Consider the following 19,344-nt stretch of genomic DNA (forward strand, 5'->3'; position numbering starts at 1 on the left):
TTATTCATCAAAGGATCTGTCAATTTTCCGACTGTCTCCCAGCGATAATCGAGCCTACGCATACTTCAAGTCCCGTAACATACATACTTGATATCAAGCTAACAGATATTTGTCCCACAGTTGACCCTAATTTCTAAGAAATGAATTCACTGGCGGACCCTTTGACCAGTGAGCTGTTGGAGCGGACCCCTCCATCAACCAACATTCCCATGGCTTACAAAAAAAAAAAAAAAAAAAAAAAAAAAAATGATGAGAGAGAGAGAGAGAGAGAGAAAAAAAACTTGTGGCCTTCAATATTTACGTCAACTGGGTACCAGTTACTGGGCACAACTCACTGATTGTAAAGTGGGCTAAGCCGCCAAAATAGGGAACCAGAATTTATGCTCTCTCTCTTCAGCCCAACGAAAACTAAAACACAAATATTCATACAAACGATTCAGCTTGATTCAAAGATACACAAGCTAAGTTTTTAACCACGATAACACAAGCGAGTCTAGTTGAACAATGAGAACTTGACTGAAGGCTGTCGTGTAGCAACTGGAGTTCACAGATTTACTCAAATTATGGTAGTAGCTTTAAAACGAGGCTAAAAGAAAAACTGTGAAGCAAGTAAAAATTCTGAATCGCTCACCTACTATTCCCTTCTCATCAGGCAACGATGGAAACTTCGTGCAAAGGAGGCAACTCTGGAGGCCTTTTGCAACTAAAATCTGTCAGTCGGGACGAGGAAGATCCGCCTCACAAGAATTCAGATTTTGCTCTCTCCAACATTTGTCATCTAGAGTCATGTCTCACTGTATCCGGTTTATATTCAAAGGACATCAAACAGATTGTCTAGAATCTAAATTTAGATAATCTAGAGAGAGGTGGTGACAGACAAGATGGAAAATTACCGCCATTTTGTTTCTAAACACGATGTCGTATACTGAAACCAGTTGTGATTGGCGGAAAGGATAATTTTTCACTTTAATGTTCATGCAACTATACTTTTTAATTATATTATGTCAATTATGGAGCGTGTAATCTAGAATGTCAAATTTTCCATATACATCTGCAAATATATAACGAGTTGTTTATTTACTTCCAACTGCTTCTGTTTATCAGCTAATCAAAAGTGACATCAGCTAATGATATAAATTTAGTCTGTTCAATAAAACTACTCTCTCTCTCTCTCTCTCTCTCTCTCTTTACACACACACATACACACATACACACACACACACACACACACACACACATATATATATATATATATATATATATATATATATATATATATATATATATATAAATCCCATAAATGTATATGAAACAGAATCCTTCCTCCATACGCAAAGTAAATACAAGGTTAATAAAGCCTAAGCAACATGTTATTTCATGCAATTCTCTTTGGTGTTACAGCAAAATGGAGACGACGCATTTCGATAACATGTTGGCCCACATCACCCAGGCAATAATGCCTCACATTCACCATGAGAGTCAAAAGAGGAGTAACCAGACCCCCTTTCAGAAACCTCAGCAAGCATAATTGATAATACATTAGGCGGCCAGGTGCACGCTCGCCCCTGCCCCTGTAAACCTGAGTGGCTCGCGCCTCCCTCGATAAATGGGGTGACGGGCAGAGGGGGAGGATTGGAGGGAGGGGTACGTAGAAGAAAAGGCCTATGTGAGCGCAGTGCCAACCAAAGAAGGCTGGGTAAGAGAAACCCCTCAGAGGGGAGGAAGGCAGCCAGATCATGTATGACGAGAGTGAATGAATGGCTCTAGTTTAATCAATCCTATGTTAAAGGGACTCCAGATAATTACTTTCCGTGAAAATTCAAATGAAATGCCAATTGCTTCGGTGAATTATACCTAATTAGACGAAATGAACAGCATTTGTTTTCATTCACGAAAAATCATTTCTCTGTTAACATAACGGAAAACTGCTCGTTTTTCTTCTTCATGAATAACATTGATCAGCCACTAAAATAGATACAATCATATCTTTTCTTAACATCAATTATAATAACTAACAAAGTGTTCTTAGCGGATTAATTATAGGCGATAAATTATTCTCACTACTTCATAGACTCTATCACGCTGCCTCCATGCATAACGGTTTTAGAGAGAGAGAGAGAGAGAGAGAGAGAGAGAGAGAGAGAGAGAGAGAGAGAGAGAAAGTTAATCTAGAACGGAAGAGATGAAACAAAAACATCTTTCTCACAAATACTAGTACTAATAGTACACGGCCGAGGCATAAGGAGCGAGAAAATTCCTAAGGTTTTGCGTTAATTCCCGCAAGGGATATACCTATACGGCAGACGGTGGCTGCTCTCAAGAGTCCCCCTTTTCCTAACATTCTTAGAAGTCATTTTCAAGGACCACGCGCCATGAGGGGCAATTTTCACGAGAAATAAAGAGGAAAGATGTAAAGAGAATTTGCAATGAGTAAAAAAAAAAAAGTAAATCTTACCTAACAGGTCTACCATGATGTTCCTCAAATTCAAAGCCACGCAGTGTTCATAACAAGTCTATGAGCAGACAAACTGAAAATATTTACGAATTTTCAAAACAATACATTAATGGCAGCACATTTCTCACAAGTCACCACAATACAAGAATTTGAATAAGGAAGTATAATATTATGTTAGTCGTTCATCTTATGAAGACAGACACACCTTCGCAATACAACATCCGTCATTGTTTTAACCTAATATTAAACACTTTACATTAAAGTTAGATGATGACAGACATGTCCTGTGTACCAAATTACTCAAGTGGCTGTAAAGTTGCGCTCAAATATACCTGCACTGCAAGAGTTCCATTGAACAGAATTCCTACTTTCAAAATGTAATAAGAGAAGGGTAAAAAATATTGAATTGAATATCGATATAATCACCGAAAGAACCAGTTACAGAAAAGAGCTCGGCCATAAAAATGCAACTAAAAATCGTTCGCATCGGCAGGAGCTGGATACCCTCTCTTCGGTAATCGCAGGATTTGGACGACAATAGGTCCTGAGGGAAGGAAGGAAGGAAGGGAGGAAGGGAGGATGGTTTCCTCGGGGATGACGTCCAAGAAGAAATAATGAACAGCTATTGGTTCCGGCAAAAGGAAACGGGGAGAGGGGAAGAGGGAGGGAGGGGGCAGGAGGGAGCGTGAGGGGAAAGGAGGGTCTTGAAGGTATACAGATTCCAATAAGGGGAGAAAGATGGGCATCGACGGGCTTCTTTGGGGGTTCAGAAGGGTAACTGGCGAGAGGGGCATCGTGTGTTAATAGAAAAGGGGAAATGGGGTTATAGGAAGCAGAGGCAGCGACGAGGGCCTGTCAGAATGGCACTCTTGATGAGGGCCAGCAGCTGAGATCAAGAAAAGGGGGAGTGAAACGGAAAAGAGGGAAGGCGGGGGGCGGGGGGGGGCGGGGGGGGGGGGGGGGGGCAAGAGAGGAAAGTTCAGATAGTACGCGTGTGCGTCTTGGCCCTCAAGACAAATTCCAATGATTTTCCAATTGTTGAGGAGGAAGAGGACTAGGACCAGGAGGGAGGAACACGGCCATGGTTGCCGCGCTGTCTTTACCCCTCTCCTCCTCCTCCTCCTCTTCTCCTCCTCCTCCACATCATCATCATCATCATCCTGGGCTCTAGTCTCGAGATTCTTCGCAACCCCTTCTCGACATGATGAGCAGACGCGATGGAAGGAAAAAAAAAAAAAAGAGGCCTCTAATGTTCTCTCTAAACCCATCACCGGTGAACTGCCTCTCCTGCTCACGCGCCTTTGCTATTTACGGTAACAATGCCCATCAGCAGGAAAGTTTAAATACGCAGAGAGAGAGAGAGAGAGAGAGAGAGAGAGAGAGAGAGAGAGAGAGAGAGAGAGAGAGAGCAAGGTAATGCGGTCCTCAAGGTATTGGAACTTGGTTAATGTGAGGGGGGCTTCCGGAGTCATTGGGAGAATTCGATAGCACAAAAATATACTTCTAGATTCAGATTTAGTAAATACTAAATTTAACAAATACCCAACTCCCAAAAAATACATACATACAGACATATATTAATAGATGTTCTATTAAATAGAACGGTTGCCATATAAACAATTTCCTTTACAAGTTTATCACTAATGTAATGACAGCCAAGCAATGCATTCAGTTCAAGCTACATGTTTGGTTATTTTATCAGTGACTAGAGAGAGAGAGAGAGAGAGAGAGAGAGAGAGAGAGAGAGAGAGAGAGAGAATTACTAGCGTCAGCACAATATACTTGATTTTCATCAAGAAATCAAGCACTGCAGTTTTGAAAAGCAGGGAACCATCAGAGCGGAGAACCGGAAGATAACAATGACCATAAGAGGATGCCTTTATACACAGCACTGAGTGATGGGGTCTGCAGGCTGTTTCCTTCTCGCCCAAAAGCCAAAAGAACCGTCCTAGACACCCGGTCCTCCGTGAACCATTCTTTCCCCTTCATACATAACAATATCCACTTTACTATACTCTGCTTAGATCGCACTATAATAAATTTTTAGTACACCACAGTATTACACTGACACGAGTTCAATTTATATATATATATATATATATATATATATATATATATATATATATATATATATATATATATATATATATATACATATATACATATATACATACATATATAATATATACGTATATATACATATCCATTAAGCTACAAATCTCCTTTGATATTCAATTCGTTTTACCTCGGAATTAATATATTTTCATATATGTTTGCCGAAGGGGAATTTTCTAGTTGATTTTGTCCTCGAATCCACGAGAGGGCGAAATAGTACCAACTAAAAAATTCCCCTTCGGTTAACATATATAAAAATATATTAATTCCGAGGTAGAGCGAATTGGATATAAGGACATTTGTAGCTTAATACATGTATATCAATCACGGTGATGGGATAAAAATTCATATTCATATAATACAAATGATGCATTATATATATATATATATATGATATAATTATATATATATATATTATATATATATATATATAAATATATATATATACATAAATATAGTATCTTGATAAATATAGTCGAAATCTGTCTACACACACACACACATATATATATAATATATATATATATATATATATATATATATATATATATATATATATATATATGAGTAAAAAGATACATTCTCATTGCCACACCACTCTATTATTCAAATGTAATACCGCATTTCATTAATTTTCTCTCCTTTTCTCCTGACGATTATCATGAAATAAAATCCGTAAATCAACAAATGAATAGAATTATCTTTACCAAAGTTCAGTTCCTCGATCTCAAAGGTCACACCAATAGTAAACATACAGGACTGAGGGAATTGCAAGAGCTCGTTCAATTGCTCAAGAACGAAAACGATGAATGAAAAATCAACTTCGCTGGTATATTATAGAATACAATGTTCAATAGAAAAAGAAACAAAAGACAACCTGTGTTGTGCATGTGTCACATTCCATGAGAATGAGTATCCAAGACAGAAATCAAGCGTGCCTAATACCGTCTGCCAAGCAAAATATTATGGCATTGCCCCACAGCTACAGCTACATGAAAGTCACTAGTGAATGAAATCTCCCTGACGCAAATATTTGTCAAGTGCAAGATGACTTCATGTGACCAGAAGTCTACCAATTGCTCTTGACTAAATATACCGGTTAGATGAAGAAAATAAGTAGAATCCATTTTTCATGAATATAATCCCAAACCTAGAAGCTGCTATCAGGAAATGCATTATATATCATCAGTAGTAATAGTATGACCGGAAATCTAGGAACTAAAAAAAAGAATAGAAAAAAAAACGAATCATCTGAGAGTCTTTTCCCTGTGATATCAGAAAGGGAAGGCTAAGTAGATTTAAATAATGAGAGAGTTGAGTGACGATGACTAATGATGAGTAACTCCTCCACAGGGGGAAGAGAGGGGGGGGGCGGACCGCTTGAGGGGGAGGCGAGGCAGCACTAGGACCATTAGACGGGAGTAAAATTAGACCATCACTCAACCCTCCCTATAGCTTCCCTACCAACCCATAATATTATCCTATTACTTTTGTTACCAGCATCTTACTCTATTTACCGGAAACGCATCTGTCATCAGGCCCAAATACTCAGTTGTCTTCGTTTCGTTGGTGCAATCTTCAGAAAGCTCACTTTCTCATCACAGCATCGTTCATCTCTCTGAAAAATTCGATATTCTCTATTTTTCTCAAAGGGACGACAGGTGTTGCAAAACTTACCCATTAACTTCCAAGCGTCTTCAAATAATAACCTAAGTAAACGATCCTTTTACTTTCCTTAGAATTATGAATATTACGAAGGACGCACATTCACAATATATTATTAATTCAATGAATATGAGACTAGTAACAGGTCTTTTATAAATTTAATTCTTTATTAAGGTGGTATAATGTACTACGGATTATACTAACTTGACACAAGAAAAACTGTTCTACCAGGTGTCTAAATAAAGAAAATGGAAAACTATTCAGTCAGGGGCCAAGACGCAAATAACTGTTCAGCAGTTTAGAGAAGTTGATCTAAAGCAAGGATAACGCCTAAAACTTCTGTATAAAATTTAGAAAACTGTTCGGCAAAGTTAACAAAATTTAGGGAAAAACTTAGACCACTCAACAACAACAAAATCACAAAAACTGTTCGTTCGAACACCAAAAATTAGTAACATAGTTTAACCTGGACGCTAAGAAGAAAAAGGAATTCGATCTTGTAACAAATATACTATAAGGACCGTCATCCATAATATTGATACGCCTACGGAAATGCAAATTCATGAAATATACATTACATGTTAAAATTTAATTTGTAATATTAGCGACAAACTATCAAACACATACATACAACATACATACATACACACACACACACACACACACATATATATATATATATATGTATATATATATATATATATATATATAATGCATATATAATACATATAAATGTAAGAATTACATCTCAATAAATAACATTCGTTTCCTTACCTCGAACGACCATCTGCTCTCCCTCCATAGTCCACTTTTACTTTCGCCGTCGAAACATAATAAAGGGAAAAAACGGAGGTCTGAACACGATAAAAAGTGTAATGAGTTTCAGAAAGTGATAGGAAAATGAGCCGGGAGACTTGCGCGAAACCAATAATAATACTCTCTTGAGGAATTCTCCATGTTACTGATGAGGCTCTCACAAGTCGTTTTTTGCTCTCTACAATTATTGTTTCTTTGGCCAATACGACAGCGCCACTCATGTGAGCAAACATTACATCACCTGAACGGGGATGAGATTTCGGCTTATTTAAAAAGATGAGTCATACAGCTATGAATTTTCTATTTATCATTATGTTGAACAGATGAGTTCATCTCATAAACATTAATGTACATCCTTCGTAGAACACAATAACACCAATCATGACATGTTCTGAAGACATATAAAGTCATGGAACAAAACGAGAGACGGCAACAGTAGAAGCCAAGACGTTTCTTTCCTTCTAAAAAATGGCATTTCCCTGCATTCCTTACTCTGATATCACCGCGGCCTTTCTGCTTTTGCCCCTTTCTGCATCACTGTATAGGCTACTGGATAACTACCTAATAATAATAACGATAAACTGCATTTATCACTCGTATACAGCACAGGCTATAAGCAATGAAATATCAATACATTTCAACGTTACAATGGTTAGTAATTTCTCATTCCACATTCTTAAAAAACTGAGAAAATACCAAGGTAACAGGAATAAAAGAATTTCTCTCTCTCTCTCTCTCTCTCTCTCTCTCTCTCTCTCTCTCTCTCTCATGCGCACACGCGCACGCACATGCTATCGTGTCTGCTGGTTGCGTTATAAAAAATAACCGTTGCCTACAGCTTTACTCGTTCTGATTTTAATTACTGGTCCTAACTAAGTTTTGATGTGCTTGCGGGCCTAGTCTTTCGTCCCAGTCTCCACAGCTTTGCTTCTCTGTGTTGCAAGTCCCGCGATCAACATTACATGATATGTGCCATCATCAGAACCAAAACATTTCGACATCTTCAAAGTCTGAGAACGAATCACTTCCCCTTCAATACACTCATTCAGGTCGTTTCTTGGTGGTCGTCCAATCAGGTATTTACTAAACGTATGTGTGTGTGTGTATGAAAATATGTATGTATATTCATACAGAGAGAGAGAGAGAGAGAGAGAGAGAGAGAGAGAAGAGAGAGAGAGAGAGAGACTCATTCGATGCCAGAGTATTAAGACTTCAATGTATGAGTTTAGACAGTGGGACAGCACTAGAGCCGAGATCTCATTAAGAATATATTAGGCCGCATCACAGACCTACATTAACTTTTTTTTTTTTTTTGACAGTGTGAGGATCATGGCCCAAACACTTCATCAATGTCACCCCTTAAGCAACGCTTCTGTCAACGGAGCCATATTTTTGTCACCCCCTTTCCTCCCATACCCTGGGGTCCCCACTACACTGACAATCAAATTCTCCTCTCTCTCTCTCATTCCCTCCGTTCTCTCTCTCTCTCTCTCTCTCTCTGTGTGTGTGTGTGTGTGTGTGTGTGTGTGTGTAAGCGACCTTCTCACCAATTAATATTAGTATTATCATCATCATTATTATCATGAGATTCACACTGAAATTCTATGGAAATCCTCGGCGTTATCTATCATTACTACTATTATCCCTTTTTGCTCCCTGGTAACGTATGGAGTTCAAACTCGGGTGACAGCCCATTTCTATGCTTAGGGTCCTCGCTTCGTGAGGATTCCAATAATAACCTACCTTGTTTTTGCATTTAGCAGTTGCAGTTTAGAATGATTATGCATTACTTTATGTGTGTGTGTGTGTGTGTGTGTGTGTGTGTGTGTGTGTGTGATGGATACATAGTATGGATTCGAAAACTGAAATCGCGGAAGCCTCTCTACCCGCAAAGCATTATTACAGGTGAAGAATAACAGAAACAATACTCGTAAACAAAAAATAAAGCATGCATCAAGCGTTGCAGAATCCCGTCTACTCCAAATGATTTATGCATATCTGAGAGAGCTGCCGAGAAAGGGCTCGTCCTCGGCCCCTGAAGCCTTGGCACAAAAATCAAGGCCACAAACGTTCGGTCTTCCTGTGATCAGCCTTCGATTGGAATTCACCTACCAACACAAGAAATGACATGTAAGGAGCTTTTCGATGTATTGAAGGATTCAACACAAAGTTAAATCGAAACATTATCCTAAACAGTTGACTGCAAAGAGTAATTAGATGCTTCAAAAAATACTACAATCTGAATGAATTTTCATATTAGCCACCAAGGCATGGATTCAAAAACCATTTCGATGATATACAAAAGGATTTAACATGAACAAATCTTAACACAAGCCCTGAAGGCTTGACTTCAACAGTAATCAAAAGAGCTTTAGAGGATTAACGCGAGAAAATTTCACCATCATCCTCCAACACCTGATCTGTCAACATTAAGCTTACAGACATGACATCGAAAGTACTATTCGGGCAATGAATTGGCATAACTGTCAGTATTTGCCTGAAACTCAAGACTTCTAAAGTACTAGGAAATTGTAATAAATGATCAATGACTGAAAAAACATAAAAGCGTAAAAAATCTACCATAAAAATTCTTCACCATTACCTCCAAGAAAGAAAAGGAAAAGAAGAGTTAGCGTCCTACGAGGAAGCCCAAAGAGCAAAATCCCTAACTGCTACAATCGAGCAGTCTTCCCACAGCAACTCTCAGTAACCAGCACATTCGTAACATATTGGCAGGAGGAACGTCAAATAAAAGCAAAAATCCTATTCTCGACAGCCACATCCATGTCATCTATGACGGGACGGGATGGAGGGGGAAAGGTGAGGGGAGGGAGAGGAGGCGAGGGGAAAGGAGGGGGGGGAGCTGTGGAAAGGAGAGATGGGAGGCTCAGATGGGCTGCTACCTCGGTTCTGTCACTAACAGATGACATCAGCAGGCAGGCAGGCATAAAGCAGATTCACATTCCAAGTCCTTTATTTTCATCGACCTCGTCTGCCGGATGATGTCGTCTTCGTCACGTGATTTGGGACTCTCCGAAACCTCTTCTTCTCTTCACCAGATCCACACTCTTTCATGATCTATAAATTTGTCACTATTCAAAATCTTAGCAACCATTTCTTCCGTCACATATCAACAGTAATAACATCCATACCACAATTCGTCGTATGTGCTAAATAAAGTGGTTACCACTTGGATGGGTGACCCCAATCAACGCCAGACGCCATCAACACAATAGACACCTTGAACACCCGTGGATCTAACCACTTCAACTTTAAAATATCTGAGGAAGACAAACGATCAACTTTCCGAAGCCACCAATTTCAAGGGGAATTGGATGGAAGTAGTTCAGCAAAAGACTATAAATGGACGTAAATTTAGGTCTAAACTGGACCCTAGATTCACTTATGGTGCTTCCAGCCTCCAGTTTTCTATAATCAGTTTCAAAAGTCTTTTAAACAACGAAACTTGATCATGAAAGTACAATGAAACATAACGTCCACTGAATTATCAATATTTTACCAATAATGTCAAATGTCAATAACCTTATTTAGGTCTTGCATTGGCAGAAGTTATATCTCTGTCATATCGTCTCGATGGGCTTTAATTAATGCAACATGACTATCTACCGAGGATCATATTTTTCCTTTTAGACTAAATAACCGAAATAATGATCAGTATAGGAAAATGAAAAAAAATGTAATTCACTATAAAATAAAATAAAAATTTGATAACCAATAGCAAGGAGGTTGACTCTCAACGAAATTCTACAAACTCTACGAAAAATAACTTTCCTATACCCATAGATGCACTCACGCGTGCACACACACCCACACATAATGCAATATACATTGCAAAATTAATTATTATTTTCTAGGAAATTTGCAGACATATTTGCAATCTTTATACCCGATTCTGTAAAGAAAGGATATTTCAAGAGGAGTCTCGATAATCGTTATTATTATTATAGTGCAGATTTCCTCTGTTTTCTTTTGTGCAAAAATCAATAAAATCTAAAACGGCTGTAAAAAAAAAAACGATGAAACATCCTCGAATTTCCAGTAGTGTCGACGAACACGAGACGTTCACCAGGAGAGTGGATGCGGCACCCGTGACCCAATGAGAGTTTGATTCATATTTATATCTTGTTCTAAAGGGTCCGCAATAATATACTTGATACGCGTAAAACTATAAAATCTCTCGATCCATTCTCTGGGTTCATCTTCAGTCCAACCTGAACCCAGAAAAAGTTTCGAAAGCTTTTATAAAGTTTTCACGAGCTTTTAACAATATTATTAATGTGGACCCTTCCGGATATTTCATGAGCTCTCGTGAAAGCGAGTTTTTCCCAACCAACAAATATTCATATCTTTAGATTGCCTTCAATCCGACCGGACGACAGACTCTTTTGAGGCCTCTCCATTTACTTGGATTAAATTGAATTGAATATAGAATTTAGGCCAAAGGCCAAGCACTGGGACCTATGAGGTATTTCAGCGCTGAAACGGAAATTGACAGAATAAGGTTTGAAAGGTGTAACGGGAGGAAAACCTCAAAGTAGTTGTACTATGAATTAATTGTTAGGAGAGGGTGGAAAGCAAGATGGAAGAAAAGACATGATGAATTGAGGTACAATAAAAGGAACGAACGGGATTGCAAGCTAGGGGCCGAAGGCACGCTGCAAAGAACCTTAAGTAATGCCTACAGTGCACCGAACGAGGTGCACTGGCGAAAGTAACCCCTTGCGGAGTCCATTTACATGGGGTGCATTTTGAAGAGTTCCGATCACTCGCTCACGTCTGGTGTTGTTTTCATACTTTATTATACCGCCATTTCTCTTCACTTCAGCCACCGCCCACAACAGTCGCCTCAAAACCAGTAAGTGATAGTATCAGCAAAAGCATATTGGATATTAAGCAACATCCTAAATTATTCCTCCTCCTCCGGTTTGAGATTCAAACGCTGGTCGCTCAGGTTAGAGAGAGAGAGAGAGAGAGAGAGAGAGAGAGAGAGAGAGAGAGAGAGAGAGAGAGAGAGAGAGAGAGGCTGGTACCAATGCCAAAGTCCGCACGAAATGGCAATAAAATATCTATTGGCGGACTCGATTCTGTTGTTAAAAAAAAAAGAAAAAAAAAAACGGAAAAAAGAAAGAACGAAATCATAACAGTTGCCCCAAAATAACTTCTTCACCACCAAGGTCTCGGAACACACGAGCGAACATAAAAAATTATAATTAGTTCTGTACGACTCATTTCCTATGTCATAATGACGTGAGGACGAATCCAGACTTTACCCATACTAATTACGGGGACTTTTCCTACCCACCGGGGAGTCAACGTGCTCAAATAAAACCTCAAGAACAATTAAATATACGACTCCGAATGTGCCAGACCCATACCATTAACAATCGGTCAGTAGTTAATGATTTGGAAAAGTCAGGTATAAAAACTGCTGTGAGGCTATAATCCACAAACTGTGCTGATGACTTTTCGGATGTTAAATGTTTCTTTTCCTAGCGTCAGCTATCATCGCAATAAAAGGGTTTCTATTCTTACATAGTTTGTTTCTCTTGTGTAACTATTCTTCAGCAAGTTTCTTGCATTTTTATCATGACAAACCTTGAAAAAATATCCAGCCATGTCCAAGAAGAATCGATTCCTCTCTCAATTTAATGGATTATTTTTCATCCAGTCAGTAATCAAGAAAATTAATTTTATTTCAGACGTAAAATCTTTACCTGTCCGCTAAATGGAACTTGTAAAGACAAATTGGAATATTGATATCAATGTGAGATATCCTAGCCGTATTAACACAGACATGTCTTACTCAGTAGTGCTTGCTATCAGATTTTACATCGATTGTAAAACTAGCAAATCCTCACCGTTTGGACCACACGAGATATACCATAAACGAAAACTAAGACACAGACAGACAGACAGACACACACACACACACACACGAGTATCATACAAATCCTAAACACTGGTTTTTACTTTCATTTTTTTCTCATTTTACTTTCTGCTCTTTCATACCTCACCATTAATGACCGACGTCGCGCCATCACTCCCAAAACTTTTTTTTTTTTATTCAAAAAGTCCGCTGCAGTCAGACAGTGACCATTAAGCCGCTTTTTTTAAATGGACCCAACTCAAAAATACAACTCGTCTGGTATAATGACACTCTCTCTCTCTCTCTCTCTCTCTCTCTCTCTCTCTCTTCTCGTCTCTCCTCTCTCTCCTCCTCTTCTCTCATTCTTCTCCTCTCTCTCTCTCTCTTTACTTAGCGTATTCCAAAAGCGGTGACTTTGTTCGGATATTAAATCAATTTTTGTGTCGATAATATTTCCTTGTATATTTCAAAAGTAATTTCATTCTACTGCTACTATTGACGTTGTTTCAACACACTTCTTGCATGATCACTCAGTTGAGCGGCAATGGTACGATTATCATTACTACCAGCAAGAGAGAGAGAGAGAGAGAGAGAGAGAGAGAGAGCGATGAACTGGGTGAGAATAACCTTGCCAAGGCCCTTCCGTTTTCAGTAAGATCCCATGGACAAATTTTGGAATAGCACTGATCACTCGTCTAACATTCTCCTAACCCCACTTCCTCCCCACTTTCTTTCTCTCTACTCCACCCAATTCACGACTTGGGTCAACAAAGGCAAGGTGGATTTTTAAGAAAATGCCCTACACCATTCCTCATTCCTTACCCGTTTCACACACACACACACACACACAGAGAGAGAGAGAGAGAGAGAGAGAGAGAGAGAGAGAGAGAGAGAGAGAGAGAGAGAGAGTGGATAAAATCTGCCCACCAGAAGGACCAACCAGCCGACCAAGAGGCCTTAATGACTTATCTAAGGTACGATACCACTTCCGGCCCTTTTCCCGCGGCACCGAAAGGGAGCAGATGCATCATATTAAACTCTAATTAAATTGAGGCTCTTTTACAAGGCCTCGCTGAGGGTAATCATTATGGCTCTCCACTCAAGATGGCATCAGCAACACAGAACCGTTATAGTAGTACTAGTAGTAATAGTACATCAGATATCCTACATATTTGTACCAACAGTTTCTGCTTACGATAACAATGACGTTACCGAAACCACCGTAATTGCAACTGTAGTAGTTTCTATCTAAGGCCGCAACAGCATCAGAAAATGAACAAAAACAAAAATAGTTGATGTTCAACGCAGAAGGTACTCGTGGTAGCAATATGTCTTGAGCAATAAAAAAAAAATAGTAGTTTCCTTTGTGTAATGACATATCAAAAGGTCTCCATATTTCATACATTACACTGAAAACAAAAAACTCCATAAAAATATGTAAATAGTTCACGTGATAGGCAAAAAAATATGATTCAAAAAATCCCTCGTCGGCATCATCAGGCGGCTTTCTCTAGGATGAGGGGAAAAGTGCCAGGAAGCGCCACGTCTGATGCCATTATTAATACCAGGAATTAATCTCAGAAAGGGAGAGGGTACGGAAGGGCAAGGAGTTGGCAGTCAAGCGTATAACTGTCAGGAGATGATAAGCATGCGCGCGCACAAACACGCTGAAATTCCTTTTATTTTTTTTTACCCAAAACTCATGACTATCAAGGGTGACTGATAAAAACGATCCAAGATGATAATTTACTGGCTTCTGAGAGAGAGAGAGAGAGAGAGAGAGAGAGAGAGAGAGAATGTGTTTTCCAATGTAAATAAAAAAATTAGAAAAGAAAAAGGTGAAGACTTCTATTTGTTCGTGGAAGGAGCACGGGTCACAAGGTTTGTGAGTGAGCACGCTTACCATGAGAGAGAGAGAGAGAGAGAGAGAGAGAGAGAGAGAGAGAGAGAGAGAGAGAGAGAGAGAGAGATAGCCATTTTAATTCGTACTTTTCTTTAGGGTTTAAAAAGAAAAACTAAGGTTTCTTCGTGTTTATAGAGGTGATTTGAGAGAGGGATACTGAATAAGGTCTGATACATATATACAGCACTGTCATATTCAACTAATTAAAGTTATCATGTAACTTTGTATGCTTTTCCCAAATTGCAACGCTAATAAATGACATGTAAGTGAATTTCCCGAGTGAAAAAGTTGTGATTTCAGCATACGCCTAATTCTTGTTTCTAAGCCATGCCCTCATCCTTTCAGCTAAACTCAATCTACCCACAAAGGTCTTTAGACATGGCCATTGCTTCCCACTGTCTCCGAGATGAAATTTCAGAAGATTTAAGACTTCGCAAGAGGCCACGGCACCCAACGAACATGAGAGACTTTCAATAAATTAAGCAGGAGATTCATTCAACTATCACAAACACCCAGATGGCATAAATGAAGAGTTATGTCAGAAGGAAGGACACAGATAAGAAAAATTATATTACGGGGATGAGCCAAGGTGAAAAAAAAAGCTGTTTGCTACAGAGAATAATAATTACCATTCATTTAATAGCGGAACGTACTCTTCAGGGCATAAATAAGGCAGGGGTAATTTTACACCTGATTCATCAAGTCCCACCGGCATAAAGAGCCCCCCCCCCCTTCCCCACCCCTGCCCATTAAATAAAAAGTTGGGATTCTGTCCCCTTGACGGCGCATTAAATCTTAAACAAATACGGCTTGTGGTGTCTATAGTTATACAGCGTGTTTACTGTACTTAACCCAAGAAAATACAGATCACAAGTTTCCCATTGATTTTATATTTTATTTTAATTGTATTATAACTAAACGTCACAGGTTTTATCAACTTAACGAAACCAATAGCAAGACGAGTAGCAGATTTCAAAATGAATTAACCTGACCTATTAAAATTCATCAACACGGGTCTAATAGGTCGTTTAAGTCAGCACTATATCTCCGCTGAGCCTTTTCTCATTTATCAAGGAAATCTTATTCTCGAGACACAGCCACTACAAGAAATGAATGGCTGTCATTAGGATAATACAAGACAACAAGCGCCATCACCTTCTATCCGCGAAGAACTAATGTCTTCCAAATGTTTGCAAATAAGCAGACTATATGCCAAAATCCCGTGACACACCGAAGGTGGTAGGTGATGGGGAGAATAGGAAACTGTGACAAAACACCATTTCTCTCTCTCTCTCTCTCTTCTCTTTCTAAAATACCTACATATATATATTATATTAGTTAATATATATTAATAATATATATATATATATATTATATTAAGATATATATTATATATATATTATAAATAAATATATATACTATAATATTATACTATTAGATCTACATTAATATATATATTACTATATATATATATATATATTATATATTATTATAATTATTATATATATAATATCTATATATGTTAACAATATAATGTAATATGTATAATATAATTTATAAATATATATATATATCTATCTCTATATATAATATATAACATATATTGTAACATATATTGTCTATATGTGTATCTATAAATATAATATATTATATAATAATATATATATCTATATATATATAGAATATATATTAGAGAGAGAGAGAGAGAGAGAGATTTAGAGACGAGAGAGAGAGAGAGAGAGAGAGAGAGAGAGATTATTAGGAATTGTTTCTCTCGAAGGATTATATTGTAAAGGCCCTTCTGTATTAATGGTGTACATTTTAACAGCAATGAACGCTTACTCCTAGTTTTCCCTAATTCTTCTTTTCTCTTCTTCTCTCTCTTCTTACACAAAAGTCGGCTAATAGTTACGTACACAATCCACTGCTGAAGTTAACAGAGGCGTATCGGATTTTAGGTAATGCGTCCATCCTCCCCTACTAGAAAAATCGCACACGGGTCCCTAAGCTTAATCTGAGTAGAGAGAGAGAGAGAGAGAGAGAGAGAGAGAGTCAGGAAGTGGCATCATTCTAATTGTCGTTTATCGCGAATGATAAAAGAGTTCCGGTGAAGCAAGACATGATTCGAACCAGCCATTAAGCACACCGCCCACTCCCTCCCTCCTTTACATAGAAACCCCTATTGTTCTTCTTAGGGATAGACGTTGTCCGGATAAGAGTGAGATTACGGTCTTATCTTCCTTTAATGACGATTCAAATACAATGAAACAAACACTACAAGAAGTCCAGATGACTACGGATACGGTTTAGGGCTTCATCTTAAATTGATGGCGAATAAACACCATCTTAACAATCCTACGCTACAATCCGCTATTAATAGTTATATAATACACGCCACTAACAGGATAAAATTAGGAAAACCGCCTCAGATGCATATTGCGTGATATAGCTCTGAATGGTTGGATAAGAGCCGACGATATGCCCGGAGAAGAATTTCCTTCCCGGAAGCCTACAGGTTGTACACAAAACCGTATACTATCCGGGGACCCTGGCTCCCTCCCTCTCTCAGCCTCCCTATCCAAATATGTCCATAAACAATTCAGGGACAATACCATCCTAATGGAAGCTATACATCAAATATGATTATACAAGGAATCTTATCTCATCTCATATCAAATGAAATTGGTGGTAGTTAAACTATAACAATCTATATTTGAAGGTCATCTTGTATTATTATCATTTTTATTATTATAAAAGGCCATATAAAAACATGGCATGCAGCTACAACAAGAAAATTACGAAAATACAATTATTATACGTATACAAGAGTAATGTTTAACAGCTATTTTCTGCAATAATAATATTTTGATCTTTGTTCTTTGTACATACTTTTCATATCTGGGCCTTTTATTCAGCGGAAGTTTGCTGTGCACAATCATCTTTTCGTGTCGGTCTGTTCTATAATAATAATAATAATAATAATAATAATAATAATAATAATAATATATCGGTAGGAGACCCTCTTTCAAACAAGTATTATTGAATAATACTGCTGCATCATCAGCTGCATTGATCGTGTATAGTGTTTTCTCTATCTTCCTAATAACATTTTTCTCTCTTTACTGCAACTGGCGAGTAATGTGCCGATGTGATTCAATTTCACTTACTTTGCTAATATATATAAAAAAAAAAAAAAAAAAAAAAAAAAAAAAAAAAACTGGAACTGATGAATCGGGGCGTTACTCGGGTTGCAGTAACAGAGGAAACTGTTTTCAGGGAAATAATGAGGACTCTATACATGATCAATGTAGCAATATCATTTGATAATAATAATAATAAAAATAATAATAATAACAGGACAAAACCTCTCCCTAACGAAACGAAACTACTGCAGCTCCCCCAACTACTAATGCTGCTGACATTAAAATGCCTATTCAATGCTTCTTAACTCCCTTTGCATCAACGGTCGCCTAATCTATTAAGAAGTCTTCGCTAGCAAAGAAGACTAACGGAGAAGGAGGAGGAGGAGGAGGAGGAAGTCTTTTAATCAGAAAATCCTTTTAGTACTACAGACGGTTCGTTCCCCCCCTTGTGCACTTATCAAGGCTGGCCCACCTAAGGTAAGTGGGGGAGCGTGGCCCGGGAACACCCAACATCATTTCCTTCTCATTCACTTCAAGGGCTTCTGATATCGGGGCCCAGGCTCCGACGCATTAACGCACATCAGAAAATAGTCATTCAATTCAGTTGAAAATTATAGTTTCTCAATGTGTTTCTTCCTTCCTTGCTTCCAATATTCTAACCGCCCCAATATGATTTTAATCTACAATTTATTTCGTTTTTAAACATTTTCAATGCTCAGTAAACGAAATGTATAATCTCACAAGTTTACCACTCAAAAAAAAAAAAAAAAAGATAAAATATGGTTTTAGTTGATTTTTGAGCACAACAAACTAATCTATCGTTTCCGATTGGGATTCAATTCTTATGTTTAAGAATTTAATTTCATTGGTAAGAAAGTCGTAACGTAAATGATTTCAGCATGAACACTTTTCGTTTCCTATACTACTTCCCTCCTTTGTGCTTTTTCCCTAAATTGGTGTTCAAATATAAAACTCACACCGGTTTCTGCTTGAACACCATGAACAGAGCCAGCTTCTTGACATCGTAGGATCCATCTTCCAATTCCGTAGACAAAAACCTCAACAATGGACCCACACGAAAACGGGGCTCGTGCCGGAGGTTTGTCGGGTGCTCAAGTGGTTGATATAAAAGTCACAACGTTATCAGACTGAAAGGAACCTGCTCTCTAAAATACACCCGCCCACCCCCACCCACCCCCTCAGCCTCCTCCACCAACACTCATCCGTTTTTTATTTACGTTTATGTTTTACTGCGAGGCGGCGGGATCTCCCATGCCTGTGTCACACTGAAGTCTCACTCTGCGAAGCGTCACTTTCGGGCTAATTGTTCCAGTGTTCGCTTCTGCGTAGAACAGCTAGT

At 38.3% G+C, this 19,344-nt stretch overlaps 1 protein-coding gene across 6 annotated transcripts in view; it reads right to left on the reverse strand.

The window, feature by feature from the left end:
* LOC135226565 (AT-rich interactive domain-containing protein 3C-like) overlaps positions 1–19,344 on the reverse strand; it is a 337,603-nt gene that overhangs the window by 175,834 nt on the left and 142,425 nt on the right. The gene's annotated exons all lie outside the window — the stretch shown is intronic.

Source organism: Macrobrachium nipponense, chromosome 14 (genome assembly GCF_015104395.2).
Source record: "Macrobrachium nipponense isolate FS-2020 chromosome 14, ASM1510439v2, whole genome shotgun sequence".
NCBI classification, from domain to species: Eukaryota; Metazoa; Arthropoda; class Malacostraca; order Decapoda; family Palaemonidae; genus Macrobrachium; species Macrobrachium nipponense.